This window comes from Pyxicephalus adspersus, chromosome 9 (genome assembly GCF_032062135.1).
Source record: "Pyxicephalus adspersus chromosome 9, UCB_Pads_2.0, whole genome shotgun sequence".
In the NCBI taxonomy this organism is placed as follows: domain Eukaryota; kingdom Metazoa; phylum Chordata; class Amphibia; order Anura; family Pyxicephalidae; genus Pyxicephalus; species Pyxicephalus adspersus.
The window spans coordinates 10,987,756-11,006,141 of NC_092866.1; the positions used below are offsets into that span (position 1 = coordinate 10,987,756).

At 40.2% G+C, this 18,386-nt stretch overlaps 1 protein-coding gene and 1 long non-coding RNA gene across 5 annotated transcripts in view; one reads left to right on the top strand and one right to left on the bottom strand.

Annotated features, from left to right (window-relative positions):
• Positions 1-1,423: 1,423 nt before the first annotated feature.
• Positions 1,424-17,291, bottom strand: LOC140338358 (uncharacterized). 2 transcript variants are annotated; one of them, XR_011922236.1, is made up of 2 exons: positions 16,449-17,291; positions 1,424-1,546 (listed from the first exon to the last, which is right to left on the bottom strand). It is a non-coding gene; the product is annotated as an uncharacterized lncRNA (long non-coding RNA). The 2 variants fall into 2 exon arrangements; XR_011922235.1 differs by lacking the exon at positions 16,449-17,291 and adding an exon at positions 14,563-15,797.
• Positions 16,014-18,386, top strand: part of ZFHX3 (zinc finger homeobox 3) — a 76,591-nt gene continuing 74,218 nt past the window's right edge. For all 3 annotated transcript variants that reach the window (XM_072422553.1, XM_072422555.1, XM_072422554.1), the window contains exon 1: positions 16,014-16,367. The gene's annotated coding sequence lies outside the window, so the exon portion shown is untranslated. The remainder of the gene's footprint in view (positions 16,368-18,386) is intronic.

The following is an 18,386-nucleotide window of genomic DNA, read 5'->3' on the forward strand; positions in this document are numbered from 1 at the left end:
GTGATGTCTGCAGGCCATTCCTTACGATAGGTTTCCTGACAATGAATGTGCCTGCAAAACATGTGTGGCAAGAAAGCTTTTGGAAGGTGTGACTGAGTGACAACGTGGGAACACAGATAGAAGACAGAGACAGGGAGTTGTCACCCTATTTGCCTGAATAAGGATCTTTATGGCAGGAACTTGAAAGGAACTTGCATTAACATGTTGAAGCCTATATAAAATGATTGGGTTTACCTTTATTTAGGATCCAAAAGGACACACCACAATACTCACTGGACCATCTTTCCAATGGGTGGCCTTTCTGGATTTGCTAATTCTTTTCCTAGTTGGCCCTCTTTTTAAAATGTAATGTATGACATTGCCATTGACATAGTCAAGACCATTTTCCAAAAAACAGACACACATGTTTTTGTAATTACTCCAAATCACTTCAAGATAAAATGTTTAATATTATTATACAGTATTTTTTTTAGCGCCAACATATTACACAGTGCTGTACAAAGTCCATAGTCATGTCACTAACTGTCAAAGAGGCTCACAATGTAATGTCCCTACCACAGTCATATGCCCTAACACAGTCTAAGGTCAAGTTTTTTGGGAAGCCAATTCACCTAACAGCATGTTGTGGAATGTGGGAGGATCAGAACCTGCAAACTCCATGCAGATAGTCCTGGCCAAGATTCAAACCTGGGACCCGGCACTGCAAAGGCCAGAGTGCTAACCTCTGAGCCATCGTGGGGACCATTAACATTTGCTTGAGGAATCATATTTCTTTAAAAAAAGACATTAAGTAAGAAATAATAAGTATATCCATATAAAGTATATGAAATGAATGCTTGCTTTAAGACAGTGGGGTGGATTTCCTAAATGAGTACACTTTTTGCTTAGGAATGAGTGTTCACTGTGATTTAAATGTGATTAAGGTAATGTTCTGTCCACTCTGGATACCCAATTAGGTGTAAGGAAAATTTAAAAAATTTAAAAAAAAACAGGATTGTTGCTAGCAGTTGATGGGATTATTGACCTAAACAAAGCTTCACCATATTCACTAAGCTAAGTAGCCAGAGCACTTTCCAAAGTGATTAAAGTGAATAATCTTTACTTATTTTGTAAATCAATTCAGTGACTTGAAGTATTGAACTCAAAGACAGCCAGCAAGTCACATTCTTGTATGAAGGTTACAACAAAGTACTTAACAGTAAGTACACATAAAAAATCATCACAGATAGTACTACTTTGTTGCAATGGCAATATTACAACTACAATCACCTTAAGCTTTATGTGAAGGGTTAGCCATGTCAGGATTTTTCTCAGAAGGTCTCTTTAGTTCTATTGGATACATTTGTATTATTGGCATTATACAGATTTCATTCATTCATAACACAGGGAAACACCAAGCAAAAAAAAAGAAAAAACAGACAAATTTTGTAACTTGTCAAATGTTTATTCATTGCCAAATAAAACAAAGGAAATTAAGAAAGTTAATCTTCTGATGGACGCCTAACCGCTCGACTCATCGCTGGCTGGACAGCGTCCCGATACGCATCTAGAAAGACAAAAGACAGACACGGCAAATGAAAGCACTAGAATTTCTCCACCTCTTGTTTAATTGACATATTTTCATGTACTATGAAATAACACATCCTCCCAGCTCACTACTGTACACAGTGTAGTAATGACTTCTGGCAAGACATTTTGTTTTTATAGATTTGTTTTTGGAACACGTCTGTCGAATAGGGGGAATCTCCCGGGACAGAAGTTTTACCATTTCGGATCACTGCTAACCAACCGTTTAAGATGATTATCTAAGATTGCTGCATTAAGGGGACCTTTCCCTGAATTTGGAACGAGACGTTGTTTTGGAATACATTGTTAGGCTTACTTGTTTTACAGCACAGTCATATGGAGAACATGTTTATTTACTAAACTGCCTATTGCATACATCTGGGAGGGATAAAAGACAAAACTGCCTAAAGATCATGTTCCATGTCAAATAGTTAGGAGTTATAGCGTGTATCTTGACATACAAATTTACAGTATATCTTCCAGCACTCATCCGTGAAAAGTACACAAGTGTAACACAAACACACACAAGTGTCAGTTTTTGGGTTTTGAAAAATGGCTTTGTATGCTCCATCATCAACCGCATGCTTCACTGGAAACATGTGAAATCCGGAAGCTGGAGGGCAGCCCAGTCCCAACCAAACATATAGGTGTGATAGACAGGTGTACACAAACCAGTGTTTTTCAACCAGAGTTCCTCCAAAGGCTGCTAGGGGTTCCTTGAGCAATTACCACTGACACCAATGATCTTGCAATGTAAGAGGCCTGAAAGTTTTTTCAAGGGTTCCCCCATTCTAGTTTAGCTATTTGCCCCTTATTTGACCACAATGTCTACTTTTTAGCCCTGCTGTGAGTTGACTGGATGGCACAGTCTATTCTGCAATGTTATATCTAAAAATACATTGACTGGATCACAGCTTTCTCCTCTAACATTCTTCCTAACCCTTCACAGCTCTATCCAAACGGAAATAAAAAGTTTTGGCCTGGTTGTGCTTTGAGGTCCTGACTTTGATTCTACTAATCTGGATTAATTCACGTTTTGCTTTGTTTAATTAGATTTGTGCTTTTGTTGTAAGCCATAAAAACAGGAAGATCAATTTTTCAAAGACAAGTTAGGATAAAATAAGTTAAAGATTAGCAACACCGAGCAAGCTTGGTCAATTGTCTTGAAAAAAACTAAAAAATATTGAATCTAAATGTTTATTATAAGCAAAGAATCATGATAACACTAAAGAAAAAAGGAAACAAACTGACACTCTTTAGCAAGTGAAGCTTTAAAGATCTGAAAGTATAAGGCCAAAACTCCATGTTTTAGTGGTGAATAGAGTAGAGATGGGTCAAAGGGCCTGATTTTTTAAAGCTCTCCAAGGCTGGAGAGGATACACTTTCATCAGTGAACCTGGGTGATCCAGCAAACCTGGAATGGATTTCTTAAAAGTAATGTTTTAAACCCTGGACCAGATCTATTCCAGATTTGCTGGATCACCTGGGTTCACTGATGAAAGTGTATTCTCTCTAGCCTTGGAGAACTTTAATAAATCAGGGCCAAAATCTTTGTCAGTTTATATTTCCCTGTCTGTGGGGGAGATTTCACTTCCTCCTGAACATGCAACAGAAAGAGGAAATCTTAAAGTGAGGGGATTCCCTTTTAGATATTTGTTACCAGAACAATTGTCCTCCGTTAACCCTCAGAATTTTGGTTTCCAATTATTTCTGTTTTAGTGACATTGGTTAGCATGGCAAAAAAGAAGGGTGAATCTTCAAAAGAAACAACAAAAGAAATTAAGGTAAACTTTCCCATTTCAAAAGTGTTTTTATGCACCATTGTCTCCCAAATTGTGATCTGATGATAATGACCAGGACAGGGGGGAATGAGTACATCCCAATGAGGTCCATTCAGCAACACAAACCCTATAGATCTCTATTCAATCCTATCAAAAAACTTTTTGGCTATCAACCATAAATGCAATCAGTAGTAACACACAGGCACATACATTAACATATAGAACAAAACCAAACGCATGTTCTTCTTTCAGTTTTACAATCTCAGGAAGCCCAGGTCCCTAAACTTTGTGTGCTAATAAGCCACATTTAACTATGGCTGTGGTAAACCACACTAGATATGAAAAGATAGCACTAAGGCTATTATTATCATTGGTAATACAATGGTTTAACAGTGGTAAAACGGTTTGCAGCAAGCACTGACCTAGATTTAGAAATTGTAGATGCTCTGCAGGGCCAACACAGATAAGTCAGGAGTACAGAATTATTTACTTAAAGTAAACTTCCATTGCTGACCTTAACCTCCATCAGTTGCCGGACTATTATCCAGATCGCCATGCTTCCATTCCTGGAGTCATTGATCTAGAGCAAGTATGCAGGCATTTTTGCTTTTCTGATATGCAAATTTGCTCTTTAAAAGTAAGTAACCAGTAGATCACAAAACTGCCATGCAACTGCCATTTTCAGAGGAAGGGTAACGGTAGCCCTTCTGCTCTCTGCTAAATCAGACTTTTCCATTTGGAAATGTTAGTATCCTGGCTGTTTGCTGATCCAATGGCATCAATACTTTGATCCAGAACAATGCAATTATTGTGTTATGATTTTGCTCTGAGAATATTACTGCATTCTTGTTTTGGATTAGGAAGTACTGCATCCAGTCAACTAGCATTAAACGGTCAGTACCAATCTGCAGTGGATCTCTAGTGAACCTGCCCTGCTGTTCATATTATCATATTAAAAATTGTGCCAAGGATTATAGTGGACAGAAGTTTCATAACATGACACAGGAATGTATTCTGATTCTGCAGCCATCACATACTTATTTAATGCATTTCCACATGCCGCCTTACGTAATCTTTGCGGTTGGTAGCATTTTGCAATGTTACATTTTCAGGAAGTTTGTCAGTGGATTGTTTGTTGGAGAAATAGATCGCAGCTTGTTCAAGAGCTCTATATACACAAATATATATAGCAATGCAAATTCTACATTTCAATGCTTGCAACAATTTATCTATACTCGATAAAGCACCACTGAATCTAACATTATGTGAAACATTCCCTGGTGGAGAATCCTCCAGGTTCATGTGTTTCAATAGCAGGTAACTGATTCTCTACCAGGGATTGTTTCGGGGAATGATGGATTTATATATAGACCCCCTGGAGTCATTTTTGTACTAGCTCCGTGTACATCTGCTCGAAACATCTAAAAAGATTAAGGAAAAAATATTTACCATTATTCTCCCCTTAAATTGGATCAATAGAAAAATGACATAATCAACCCCCTTACTGTTGAGTTACATGAGATTTACACAGATCTGCCACACAGTACAGCCAGGAGGTCGACACTGCATTCTCCTTATAGGCCATATGAGTACAGAGGTGTCCTGGCTCAGCCCCCAGCCTTCTGTTTGCAGAGTAATGGAGCAGCAGCAAAATGATGAAGTAATCTCACTATTCACTATGCTCACATCTTCTATCCTGTGCCTTCTGCATGAAAAAATCCTGATTTATTCCTAGCACTGATTTCCCATTTTCCAGTCTGGGAGCTGCACACTAGGTTATTGCTGGAGGCAGATATTAGGTCACATCCAGGTACTTACACTGCCTGCACTGAAATATATATAATGATTTAATATTAAATACACAGATGTAATGCATGTTTCTATATCTGTCTGGAGTTTAGCTTTAAATAGAATTTCCAGGAATATCCTGTCACCAGGCTGGTGCTCCCTTGATGGACCTGAGGAGCACAACTTCCCAAATACATACGGGAACCTTGATGAATTTTTGCACTTTACACGCTGCCGGTCAATATGTATTAAATTAAAAAACCCCAGGAGAGCATTAACAGATGGTGCAAGTGCTTCCACCAGCAGTAACACAAAGATCCTTAGACTGCAACTGGTCAGTTTAAAAATGGACATGGACATTTATGGGAACATGGATTCCAAACATGTAACTATCCCTGAAAATCAGGGACTCCGGTGACTATTCTCAATTATATGATGATTTTACATTTCTGGGAACAGACTCCCTTGTTTTTCCTATTTAAGAATTATATTTATCACTTGCAATGCACTTTTTGACTAAGCACCGCAAGAAATGTGTCAAGACCTTTTTGCTGTTGGATTGTGCTCATTTAAAGAATGTCCCATGCTTGAGTCCAACTTATATATGTTTTTCTATATTCAGCTAAGGCCGGGCTGGGGAGTCAGAGACATGGAGTAAACATGAATGTGAGCTCAGTGTTCACCCCAGAAATTTTTGTAAGCTGGGTGGGAAGAAATTCTAGGCGGGTGGAAGCCCCTGAATGTTGACCCAACTCATCAGTAACCACCCAAAAACAGCCGGATGGTTGCCGAAAAGTGCCAGGTGGTGCGCCCAGCTAAAAGGGTCTGGGGAGAACACTGGAGCTGCTCCCCTGATGGCAGCAATGTGGGATTATCTATAGCATCTATTCAAGGGGTGTACCAGTATTCTCTAACCTGACTGTGCTGCCTGGCAGGGGTGCCTGGTTTACTGTCCTGTTTTCCTGGGCTGGTGATTTGTCATATTTCTTGTCCTGTTGTCACAGGAACGGGAAGTGTGGGGAAACCTCACTAAAGACAGCAATACATATATAGTTCTTCAGTACTATATTTACAACCAGGAAAAATATTTGGTTAGATTTAGTATTAACTTATCTTAACATAATTTTAGTTCCCAACAGAACTGGGAGAATGAATCCCAGCACTAGGAGCTCTTCCACTCCTTTTTTCAGGGTGACAACACTCTTTTGCAGTGAAATTGTACAGCAGCGTTGTCATTCTTTAGACAGAACTGGCCAAAATCACCTTTTATTTTTTACATTTATTTTCAGTAATAAAAAGTAATGCTAAAAATTTAAAACATTTACTTCCTCAGTTTTATTTTGGAAAAGAAAAATTATTAAACTGTATGAATAAAAGATGACTATTGTAGGCACCGCGGGCAGTGCCGTATGGTTTGTCCCAACCCCTGTGACTGCATGTAAATGTGGAGAAACATAGAAATAAAGACATTCCCATACTAAATACTATCTTTATACTGTTACAGGAATACAATATTCATCCAATTCCTGAACTGCGGAAACCCAACTGACTTAAAGCAACACGAGCTGATGACTGACATAGGCGGGCACCCGCCACAGTCTCACGGGTGACACTGAATAATGCAGCGTGCCATTCCACAGGGTAGCGATGTGGTTTGTGGGATCTAAAGAGCCGCACTTGTCTGAATACAGATGATGCCGCACAGGCAGAAAATACCCATTTTTTAGATGGCTCGTGTTGCCTTGGGCTGCTTTGCATTATTTTCCTCTCTGCTTTCTGAGAAATGCCTCTTTTTTTTTTCCTTTTTCCTCCCCGTGTTTTTATGCACCTTGTGGTATGTTATTTTGTTGCGCCTTCAGGCCTTTCAGATTTGTGAATGGGCACTCCCTGGGTATGGTTCAAATTTGCATCTACCAGGAACATCAGGCCAAACCTGAAATTCCTAGCACTTGATCGCCATCCAAGAAAACATTTCCTTTGGCCCTGGAACTGTTAATCTTGTCATCTAGGGAAAGTAGCTACATATACCTCAGAAACACGCCTGCTACAAGGACGTAGCTGGCTGCCATCTCGGAAATGGGCAAACAAGTCTTGTATGACAGCTAGCATACTGATAAGCTGGCTTCAGATAACTTAATATACCTTAGCATGTGGTAAGATTCTTAACATGCAACGTGCAGTAACCCAAGTTGAAGAACCAGGCCTTTTTTTATTGTACATTTTTTTTTCATCTACCACACGACTGTATAGTAGGAGGGCCTGCTTGATTCACCACAAATAAAGGATTCTTTAGGCAGTCCTTCGCACTTCATAAAAATTTTACAATTAAATTGTAACATGTGTAGCCAGCTGACAACATTATGCGAGTTTGCCTATTCACAGTGTGACATGTAAAATCATGTAAATCATAGGCTTCAATGTCACCACCCCAATCACTCGCAGACAAAAGAGGGATTATTAGGCTTTTGGATGATTCTTCAGACGTACAGATCTTTATATAAAACAAACAAAAAACACAAGTAAAAAATTATATATATATATATATATATATATATATATATATATATATATATATATATATATTTATATATACTCAAGACTGTGTTTTTGAGTATGGAAAATTTTCTAAATCTTTATTGCCAGCCATGTGACACAATCTTATTGGATTCAGCAGGACATATATGTTATTATTCTAGCGTCTGATCTCTGGTAATACAGCCATGTCACAAACACGGGCAGGACGGGCAGCTGGCAAAAATTTTATTTTTTTTATTGACACTGGACCGCAATTTTATTAAAAATTGTTCTACCAAACTGAAATTGCACATTTTTTTAAGATTGGTCTCTTTTTATGCAATGGTTTCCAGTGACAGATGAAGGAATGAGCGCTGTACACACAGCACTGTTCTGTTTTATGGAGAGGGCAGGGAGAATGAGCAAATGGGACCCAACTGTGCTTTTTACTATGGAAGAACAACACTGATTCAGTTGCGGATTTTTGAATGACATTAGGAGATTGCTATACATGTCAGATTTTCACCCGGGATGAACGTCAGAATTATCTAATGTGCATACTTAGCTTTAGGCCCTTTTCACAGCGGTGAGCCTGTTGTTGCTAGTACCAACAGATCATTGAAGAACACATTCATCTGCTGATATGGCACTGCTCCTAAACTCTCTGAAATGCTGCAGAATCACAAGGCAACAGAGAAATATAAAGCTGGTCTGACCAGTGTAAGAGCAATGCCACCCAAGCAGGTGAGTGTTCTCAATACTCCCTTACCAGTCCAGTCACTGGCGCATTGGCACAAACATCACTACTATATGTGAACTTACTTCTTACATGCAATAATTCAGTTTCCTGAATTTACTTCATACTGTAGCAACCAAAGAATGGCATCATTCTGGACCAAAACATATATTTTTTTATAATTTATTATTTATTTAACATCCAGTAATTAACATTCTAGGGCTGGATCGCTAGTGTCACGCGTTCCTTAAAAAGGCTGGGCAGCCATTGTGCTCTATTAAAGATGCCCCATCCATCTCCAAATGTGTTTTCAAGCTTCAGAGATTTCATTTGGTTCCCATAAAAGAACAGGCCACATCTTCTATGCATAAGAAAATCTGGACATCGCTGACCTCCATCTGACAACACTAGTAGCCTGGAGTCACTGGCCTGGAACAGACACATAACCAATGGAGTCAGTTTTCTGTGTTTCTCCCTCAGGAGCCAGTTAACTAGCATTTCCAAAAGGACGTCAACAATGACAGCCCCAATCATTTTTATAATACGGGATTTTTAAATACATAAGCCTGTAAAATGGCTGCCACATTTGTTCGGTAAGACAGGTGCGACAATAGCTCCTCACCTCAGCAGCTAATGTTTAGATTTTATCACACCAATTAACGCCTTCCCCTTCTAAATAAATCCCATCCGACCAGCGCACTAACAAACAACACACCTACATTCAGATAAACAAAATTCAACACGTTTGTTTCGGCGATTGTGAATAATGCATAAGGCCAGTCGGACTACCTCATGGAACATGCTGGAATATCAAGCATCAAATAGCCATTTATTTCCCTCACTCCATGGCACGGGGAGGGTTTGGGGAAGAAAGCATGTAATTGTGCTATTAAAATTCCTACTGAAGTGGGTTTTTTTTCTGTGGAATTTTTGTGTGGATTCTTTTAAAAGCAAAATCATCAGGAAAACACATTTAAAAGAAATTGGAAATGAAGGAAAAGGAACGTTTGGGTTGCGTTTTATTAAGAAAAACGCTGTTTTATATGTATATGTTATTCATTTTTATTTTATTTTTTGGGGGGAGGTTTTGTGTGATTTTATAACCTGCAGGTGTTTGGATAGGGCAGGTTATTTCCGCTGCTAAGATTTATAGGATTGCTCTCGTCTGTGAGTGAATTTTACACAGCTGAAAAAAATTTTTATTTTTTTTTGGGGGGGGGGGGGGGGGTTATTACACTATTTTTGTATTTACATGCAAGGAGACCTTATAGTACGACGAAAATAAATGGCATGGCCCATTGCTTGAGGTATAACTAATTCAAGGCAGAATCACGGTGACATAGATAAAATGCAGGCAGATTTCTGTGACTAAATCAGTATCTTTCACATTCAATAGCTCTGAATTGTCATATATATTCTGTATATTTTAACAGATTTAATCCTATATTTGTTATTATTTACATACATTTATAAAACGTTCACAAGAGCCTTGAGTAAATTGCCTCCAATCTGGCCCATGTCAGAATATAAACTCCATTTAAGCTCTGCTTATTGAGCTTTTGGTGTATAAATTATCGTTAAGCTACTTGCTTTTTCTATAGGTATGACTTATTTTTTAAAAACAGCATTCTATTCCCGGAGATGAAAAAAGACACAAACCCGATCAGCCTAATAGAACACAAAAATGTAAACATTATAATATTGTAAAGAGTGTCTATCGGTGATATAGGACAACACTAGAAATAAAAAAGAGAAGGATTTGAAATACCCAGACTGATAGACCAACTTAAAGACAGGAGAGATAGACGGATAAGAGACAGAAAGATAGATAGACAGCAGAGAGGTAGATAGATGGGGCAGAGATATTAAACACAGCTAAACGCCGATAAAGAAATACACAGATATTTCCCAAGTATCAGAAGAATTATGCAATTTAATCTCCTTCACCAAACAGCAGCAAAATGGAAAATACAGATTCTGCAAAACTGTTTTTTAATTTCCAGTAAGCGAACAGATGGTACGCTGGCACACCTGGGCATAAGTCGGAGAGAACACGCAGTATTGAAAGCCACCTCTGAAAAATATTACAGAGAAAGTAGGACAAGATGTACGAGGGGAACACCAGCCAATATACAGAAAACCGCACCTTTAAGGGAAATGTGGTTAAAAAAAAAAATAAGAAGCATCATTCTTTGTGTAAAATATTCTCCCTGTCGTACAGTTGAAAGGCGTTCAGTATTATATTAGCTGTGCTGTATAAACTTGGTTGCCTGTAGCACAACCACTTCTAGTAGAGAGGCAGTGACTCTACTATAGATAGTATTACCCTATGTGTCACCGCTGACCCCAGCGCTTTCACTGAGAGTCATACACTGCCTATTACTATAGAACGAACGGGTGATGGAGAGGACATTAGTGTCTGAACTGATGTACAAAACAATGACATATCAGGTTATATTATTCTTCTTATTACAAAATAATTATACACTGTATATGTGAATGACATTCCCTTGCAACCATGGGATACCTGATACCCTTCTAAAAACTAATATTGCAACCACATCTTCTAAGAATTTGAAAGAGACAAGCAGACATGATTTCAAGGAGGCTGTTGGATAATAATACTAATCTGAGTGTTATATTTCTATATTATTACATTCATATTATAAATGTACTCTCACTGGCTGACCAGGCCTCCTTGTATCCTTTACAGATGGAGGTCAACTGTGCTCATTTATCTTTTGTGATTGCAAATTGTCACTAAAGGAATCCCCTTTATCACTATTTCTTCTAAAGAAAATTTACCTTTTAATCATTGTTACATTTTTACATCAAAGCTAAATATTACCAGAGACAGTTACTGAATTGTAGTGTTGTAGGCCCCTCGCAAAAATGTGTGGTCATCTGTAAGTATTTTAAGATTGCCAGATATTCTGGCTGGGTTTTTCGCTCGATATAAAAGGATTACGCTCTATATTGATATCTGGTAATATACGTAACAGTGCAGGATTTAACGTAACATCCAGGGGTCAAGCTGAGGCTCTGTCGCAGCCTGGGGCTCAGACATTATATGTACATATAAAAACCACATAGCGGCCGCACCACCTGGACTGTCAATCCACAATGGTGCAGGCTAACAACACTAAATATTGCGGGCTGCAGGTGTAAAAAAAAAAAACGATGCAAGCATGTTATATTGTATTCTATAGCATTATACCTTTAGAACTATCAATATCTGAATATTTAGATTTTTATGATTTTGCACAAGTATCTAAAAGCACAATACGCCTTATAATAATCAGTAGGCATTAGAATAAAATCATTTTTAGTGCTCCTTATTCACAGTCACAGAATATTAATATTTCTGCATTAAAAAAAAACTTTGTAAAAAATACATTACTGTGTTGTATTGTTTTATTTTTGGGAACATGAGGTTTCCCACATTAAAATAATTAAAACTAACACAACATGACTTCTGTCCCTGAACAGCTGCATCTGGGCTCAATTGTGTTCTACATTCAGAGACAATGCTTAGATTTACACACAGCATATCTGCTCCCTATATACATACATATATCATATATTATACATATATATGGCACACCTACTTAGATCACTTGTATATTGACAGGACTCATGTTGCTGCAATATTACAATACATATTCATGAAACACAACACAAGTGTCTATTTTTAATAAGTGCATGTAATCTCAATTGGATTCTCAGCTGAACACACCTCTAATTTTTTAATATCTTAAAAATATCAACTTCTTGCCATGCAGGGATGGTAATGGGAAGCATCTGTACACAGGAAACATGACTTCATCTGTAAGAAATGATATGGAGCAATACACACACATATATATATATATATATATATATATATATATATATATATATATATATATATATTGTAGTCTGATATGCACAGACAAAAAATGAAGAGCAAAGCTTAAACTTCAGAGATCACAGCAATAATTATACTGTCCAATTATTGCACACACGTGTGTATTCAGACATTTATATAGTGAACACAATTAGTCCCCTGGCACACTTGGCATGCAATGTACCCAGTGTGTGCAGTACATCCAATGCTGATGGCCCTGGGTATGCACTGTGTGCAGCAGCTCATCTCTTCAGGGACCCTAAAGTGACAACAGATGCAGTTTAATGAAGCTTGTCCTGTCCTGACCCCTGTATAGCCTATTCCTGCACCCCTAATCCTGCAGGACACCCCGATCTCCTCCACACACAGGGACAAGATCGGACCAGGTACCCCGACTCTGCTGAGGGTGCAATCACAGAATATACTCTCTGTAAATATATATAAAAAATATTGTTTTGTATATATATGTATGTATATTTATACCTTTTCATATAGATAAAAATATACAGGCTTCTGTAGATGTACAATATACAATAAAGTATATTTAGAATAAGTAATACAAAATATTACCTTTATATAAAAATATTATACAGAAATGAGCTCAGATTTATCTATTATTACAAACACGCATTTTTTTAAATTTTATATTATATGTGTGTGTATGTGTGTTTGTATATTTAGACATGTATGTATATGAATTCTATTCCTATATTATCTATATCTTTGTATATGTAAATGGGGACGGTGATTTAAAGCTTACTAGATTTATAATATAATGTACAGGTCAATATAATAATATAAATATAGATCAGTGTGCATTGTGCACAGCGATCCAGCCCCATTCCCCTAAACTTTCCCTCCTGGACGGTGCACACACAGGTAAATGGACTCCCCCAGTGAAGTCTGCACACCGCAGCCCCGGACCGGCCCCTCCAGCTGCACACCGACCCATCACAACGAACCGATCGGTATGTGTACGAATATCGCACAACGAATATACGCCCGGTGGTGTGTGCATTTCCTCGCTGGAACGAATCTCGCCGTGTTCTGTCCCGCCGGACCGAGCTGCAACGAAAATGGCCAATTGTCGGGTCCAGGGTGCAGATGGGACGAATACACCGGAGATTCACTGACCGAGTACAGAGCCTGGCACCCCGAACCCGGGCAGAACCAGGGCACACACACCTGTGCTGACCCCCCATCCCATACAGGGGATCCCATGGTACACATGTACCCCAATACACATCACAACATGTAACAGAGACATACATGTGCAGGGAGCTGTGTGTCATACATGGCCTGCAATACAAAACATACAAACTTCACACGGATTTATATCTGAATATCAAACACATAAATATGACATGATAGATATATATGTGTATATATTTATATAATGCTAAATTTATGTCATATATTCATTTATATTCATTTCTATGTACATAATCACATGGACACACGTTTTATATATAGATGATAAATACACATTTTATATATTTATGTCAAACATACACACACATTTTATATATATATATATATATATACATATACATACATACATACATTTATGTATATATATAAAATATAAAGGACCGAAAACCATTAGGTAATAAAAATATACATATTTTCAACCTTCAAATAGTACATGTAATATATTTTTATATATATATATATATATATATATATATATCATATTAATCTCATGCGATTATGTTGCATTTTACAGTAACATCGCTTATTCCGAACATTCTATTCCTGAAAACAAATGATAGGAAAAGCAAAACAAATTCCATGTTTGATACATTTAGTGTTTGATGCTCTACAGAAAGTTGAGGAACGGGGAGCAGATTGTGTATAGGGGACAGGGATAAGTGACATGGAGGTACATACCTATGTGTGCTATGTGTGCAAAGGTAGGTGGAGGGCTTGGTGTGTGCACATGTGTGCAAGAAATATATATCTTATGATGTGTACAGGGTAAAATAATGTCATGATGTGCACATGTGTGAAGGGTTCATGGATGGCACGGTGTACATGTGTGAAGGGTGCATGGATGGCACGGTGTACATGGGTGGCACGATGTACATGGGTGCATGGATGGCACGGTGTATATGGGTGCAGGGTGCATGGATGGCACGGTGTATATGGGTGCAGGGTGCATGGATGGCACGGTGTATATGGGTGCAGGGTGCATGGATGGCACGGTGTATATGGGTGCAGTGATCGGCAGGTCAGTGTGGTGCCTGTTAGGAAATGTGCACACGGTGGGCTGGGGGGCGGATGGCTCTTACCTGTGCAGTGCAGCCCCCACCTCTTGCACCCCTGAAGACAAGTGCCCGAAACCTCCTGTGGGTGAGGGCACGGGGCCTCCCCTTCCTATATGTCACATATGCCAGGGTCAGGCTGGTACATGGTGGAAGCCCTTCTCTGCCCCCCAGCCCGGGTCTGTGCGCTGTGTGCAGGTGGCTGAGGGTTGTTCCTGCTTGTCCTGGGGGGGGGGGGGGGGGGGCAGCTGCTGCTTATTTGTGTCCCAGGGTGCCCGGGGTCAGACAACACCCTCTGCCCCTCCCTGACCCCCTCTGATCCCCCTGGACCTCCTGTGATGATGGCACAAGTTGATCACAACTTTTTTTCCCAGCAAAGTATCACCATCTTGCCCACATTCCATCAGCAGCGCATGGGTCATCATGGGGCACAACTTTGTATTAACATCAGGCTGCCCCCCTGGCATCTCATGTCTGGGGGTCCTGTGCCCATCTCTAATGAATATTTCCCATCCTATAGCACAGAAGTCCTAGAAAATCAGACTTCTCTTATCCCAAGACAAACTGAACCCCCCTAACATCCCATTTCTAGGGGTCTCCCCGCTGTCTGATGTGTCCCCTAGAACAAGAACAGGCTCCGAGTAGCAAAAGTCCTAGAAAAGCAGAGACAAGACTTCTGTTATCCCAAAACAAACTAAAGCCCCCCAGCATCTCATTTCCAGGGGTCCCCTCATTATCCTATAGCAGTGACAAGCACAGGCTCAGGAAGAGTCAGAGAGAATCACAGACAAGACTTTTATCATTCCAGGGAAGACTGAGGACCCCCAATATGCAATTTCTAGGGGTCCCCCCTATCGTTAATAGTCTTCCCTATTCTATACACAAATCATACAGAATCACAGATAAATCTTCTGCAGAACAAACTGAGGCCCCCCCAGCATTTCATTTCTGGGGGTCCCCTCCTTCCTATCTGAATCCCCCCCATTCTACAGACACATGCTCCAGTTACCCCAATACACACTGAGACCCCCCAGGATTCTATGCTACCATTTCTAGGGGTTGCTTTCCTCTCCCCCTGTCCCTGATGAGTCTCCCCCATTCTACAAAGTAGCTCAGGATCCTGAAGAGTGTCAGACATTCAGCCTTCTGTTATCCCAGGACAAACTTTTCTTCTCTGCCTCTCCCCCCCCCCCCCCCCCCCCCCCCCCCCCCCCCCCCCCCCCCCCCCCCCCCCCCCCCCCCCCCCCCCCCCCCCCCCCCCCCCCCCCAAAAAAAAAAAAAAAAAAAAGCAGTGGCCCCCCCCCCTCCTATTGTATTAATTCCTTAGCCCCCCATGTCATTCCTGCACACCCCTGTTCTGTGTCCCCCCTTCAGCCCCTGTTGTCCCTCACTCCCCCCTCTCCTCCCCTGTCCCTCTCTCTCAGCCTCTCCCCCCTCTCCTCTCCCCTCTGAATCTCATTGATCCAGGCGCTGGTAATTAGCCCTTCCCGTCGTGCCTGTGTAATGAAGCACATGCGCACTGAATTAATCAGCCATTTTTTGCAGGAAACTAATTAGCAGAATAAAGATCCAAAGACTTTTTTTCTTGGCGACCATCAGATGTGAGTGCGGGCTCCTGGTGTCCGGAGCTTCTCCTCCCCCCTGCTCCCTATGTGCCCGGGCTACCCCAGCCAGCAGCAGCAGCCCGACGCCCAGCCGACACCGCTCCAGGGCTGAGCCCGAGCGGCTTCATGGGACCCCGAGCCGAGCCGCTCCGGACTAACCTGAGCCGAGCCGAACCGCGCCGAGCCGGATCGCGCCCAGGACGCAGCAGCCGAGAGCCCCCAGCCCGAGTAAGTGACAACTTTTCACCCCCCCACCTTCTTCTCCACCCCCCTCCCCCGGGGACACCCCAAAAAAACTTGAGGACTGACCTGGTGTGAGTGTCCGGAGCCCTGTAGAGTGTGTGCCAGGATCGGTGCCAGGATCGGTGCCAGAGCTGTATGGTCAGCCCCTGTCCTGTGTACACGCTGGGCTTTATTCCTAGATGTCATACACTGCACACAGCCTGGCTCCTCACTGTCATTGTGCCCACATCACATACTATGACAGTTCCTTCTTTCCTTTCTACACACAAGTTTTTATTATTCTTCTTCCAAGGTTCGCCTTGTCACCCCAATATCAGTAAGAATGTCACTCTGCTCTTCTTTGTCATTCTGCAACATTTGGCCATTCTTCTTCTTCTTTTTTTATATATAGAATTCATTTCTTTTTTTTTTTTTAACTTTCAGTGCATTGTAAAATATGGATTGCTGGCTATTGGGAAAGCACAATGTAGAGGCGATTTCCATAATCAATAAGTGTTTGTAGGAAATCCTTTTCCTTCATTTCCTGTACTTTTCAGGCTGTGTGTAGTGGGGAGTCTTAGGATTGCTATTTATTCATGGCTCTTCTATGGAGGGTTGGATTTACTGTGTGCTGGGGAAGTATTGGGGGGTCGCAGCGTGCTGGAGATACAATCCGGGAAGAATAAAGTCCTATACGGATTTGTGATAAAAGCCAGAAATGAGTTCCGGTACGATGGGAAGAATTGTCTTGGCATGGATGCAACATGCAGAAGGGTTTTGTGTTGAGGTCACCTCTACATGGTGTCAAAGGTTGACCTGTGACTACACTGAATACATCCCCGGTAAAGATTTTTGCCTACCAGATGTTGGCCAGCTGCAATGACACAGTAGTTTAGTTTATTTTTAAGGTGAGAAGTAGTGATGCTGAACATCCTAAGTCTCTCGGACGGGTCAATACCAGCCCCCTCTCTGCCTACCTCCCTGACCATCCATCTTTAATCTCCTAATACAAAATTGCTCAGTGCTTTAAATATTTCCAACAACACCCGTCTGCCTTCCTTTGTCACGTCTTAATACATCGTAATTATTATTTCTTTTTTTTTTCTTCTTGCTAAAATGATTCATTTTTTAATATTTATGTTGTTATGGATTATTAACCATTTTTAGTGAAATCTTATACATTTTATTTTTAGATGTTTAGGTGTTTTTTTACTTTTAAATGTTTATTTTTGTTTTTTAATGTAAGATGAAGAATGAGCTCAGGCATTTGTGTTCCTACAGAGTATAGGCCTGTGTGCCTGTTTCCGATTTATTGGCTGCATTCTTTTATTTTACCGATGACCCCCTCTCTCTCCCTCTATATATGGAACATTTTTGTTTTGTTTTGTTTTTTTTCTTTATTTTTTCTGGTCTCTGTGGGGGCTTCCCTAGGGTCACGTCAAGTTCGAAACTATGAAGGAAGGTGCAGGGACCCTGGAAGGAGAGAGAGGCTGCCCCGACAAAATGGGGTCAGCTCGTATACTAAGAGGCGACATTAACAAAAAGATAGAATGGAAAACCAGCTGCTTTTAGTGGATTTTTTTTTAATCTTTCTTGCCCCTTCTTTCTTCCCTACAGCCTTTTTTCCCCCTTCTCTTTTCTCTCCTCTTCATTTTTCACTGTGTCCCTTTCTCTTGTGTTACAGATTGCGACCTGCCTGTAAAGTATTTGCTTTAAAGCTTAGCTAAAAACAAAAAGCAAAAACCCTATTGAATTCAGGCAAATAAGGTTAGGTCTGCAGATCATATTACAAAGCAGTTTTGAATATGCTGCCCATCGCACCAGACCAGTTATTCCTGTTGCTGCAACTTGAAGGAGGAAAAAAAAAAGACATTTAAATCGTAATTTGTTAGTACAAGAGATGGAAAGTATTTTAAGCTCTTTTTCTGCGTGATAATTCAGCCCCAACCCAACCCTTTTTTTTTTTTCCCTCTTTCTATTTATCATTTCTTGTTTAACATCTTTCAGTTAGATTTTCTTTTTGTG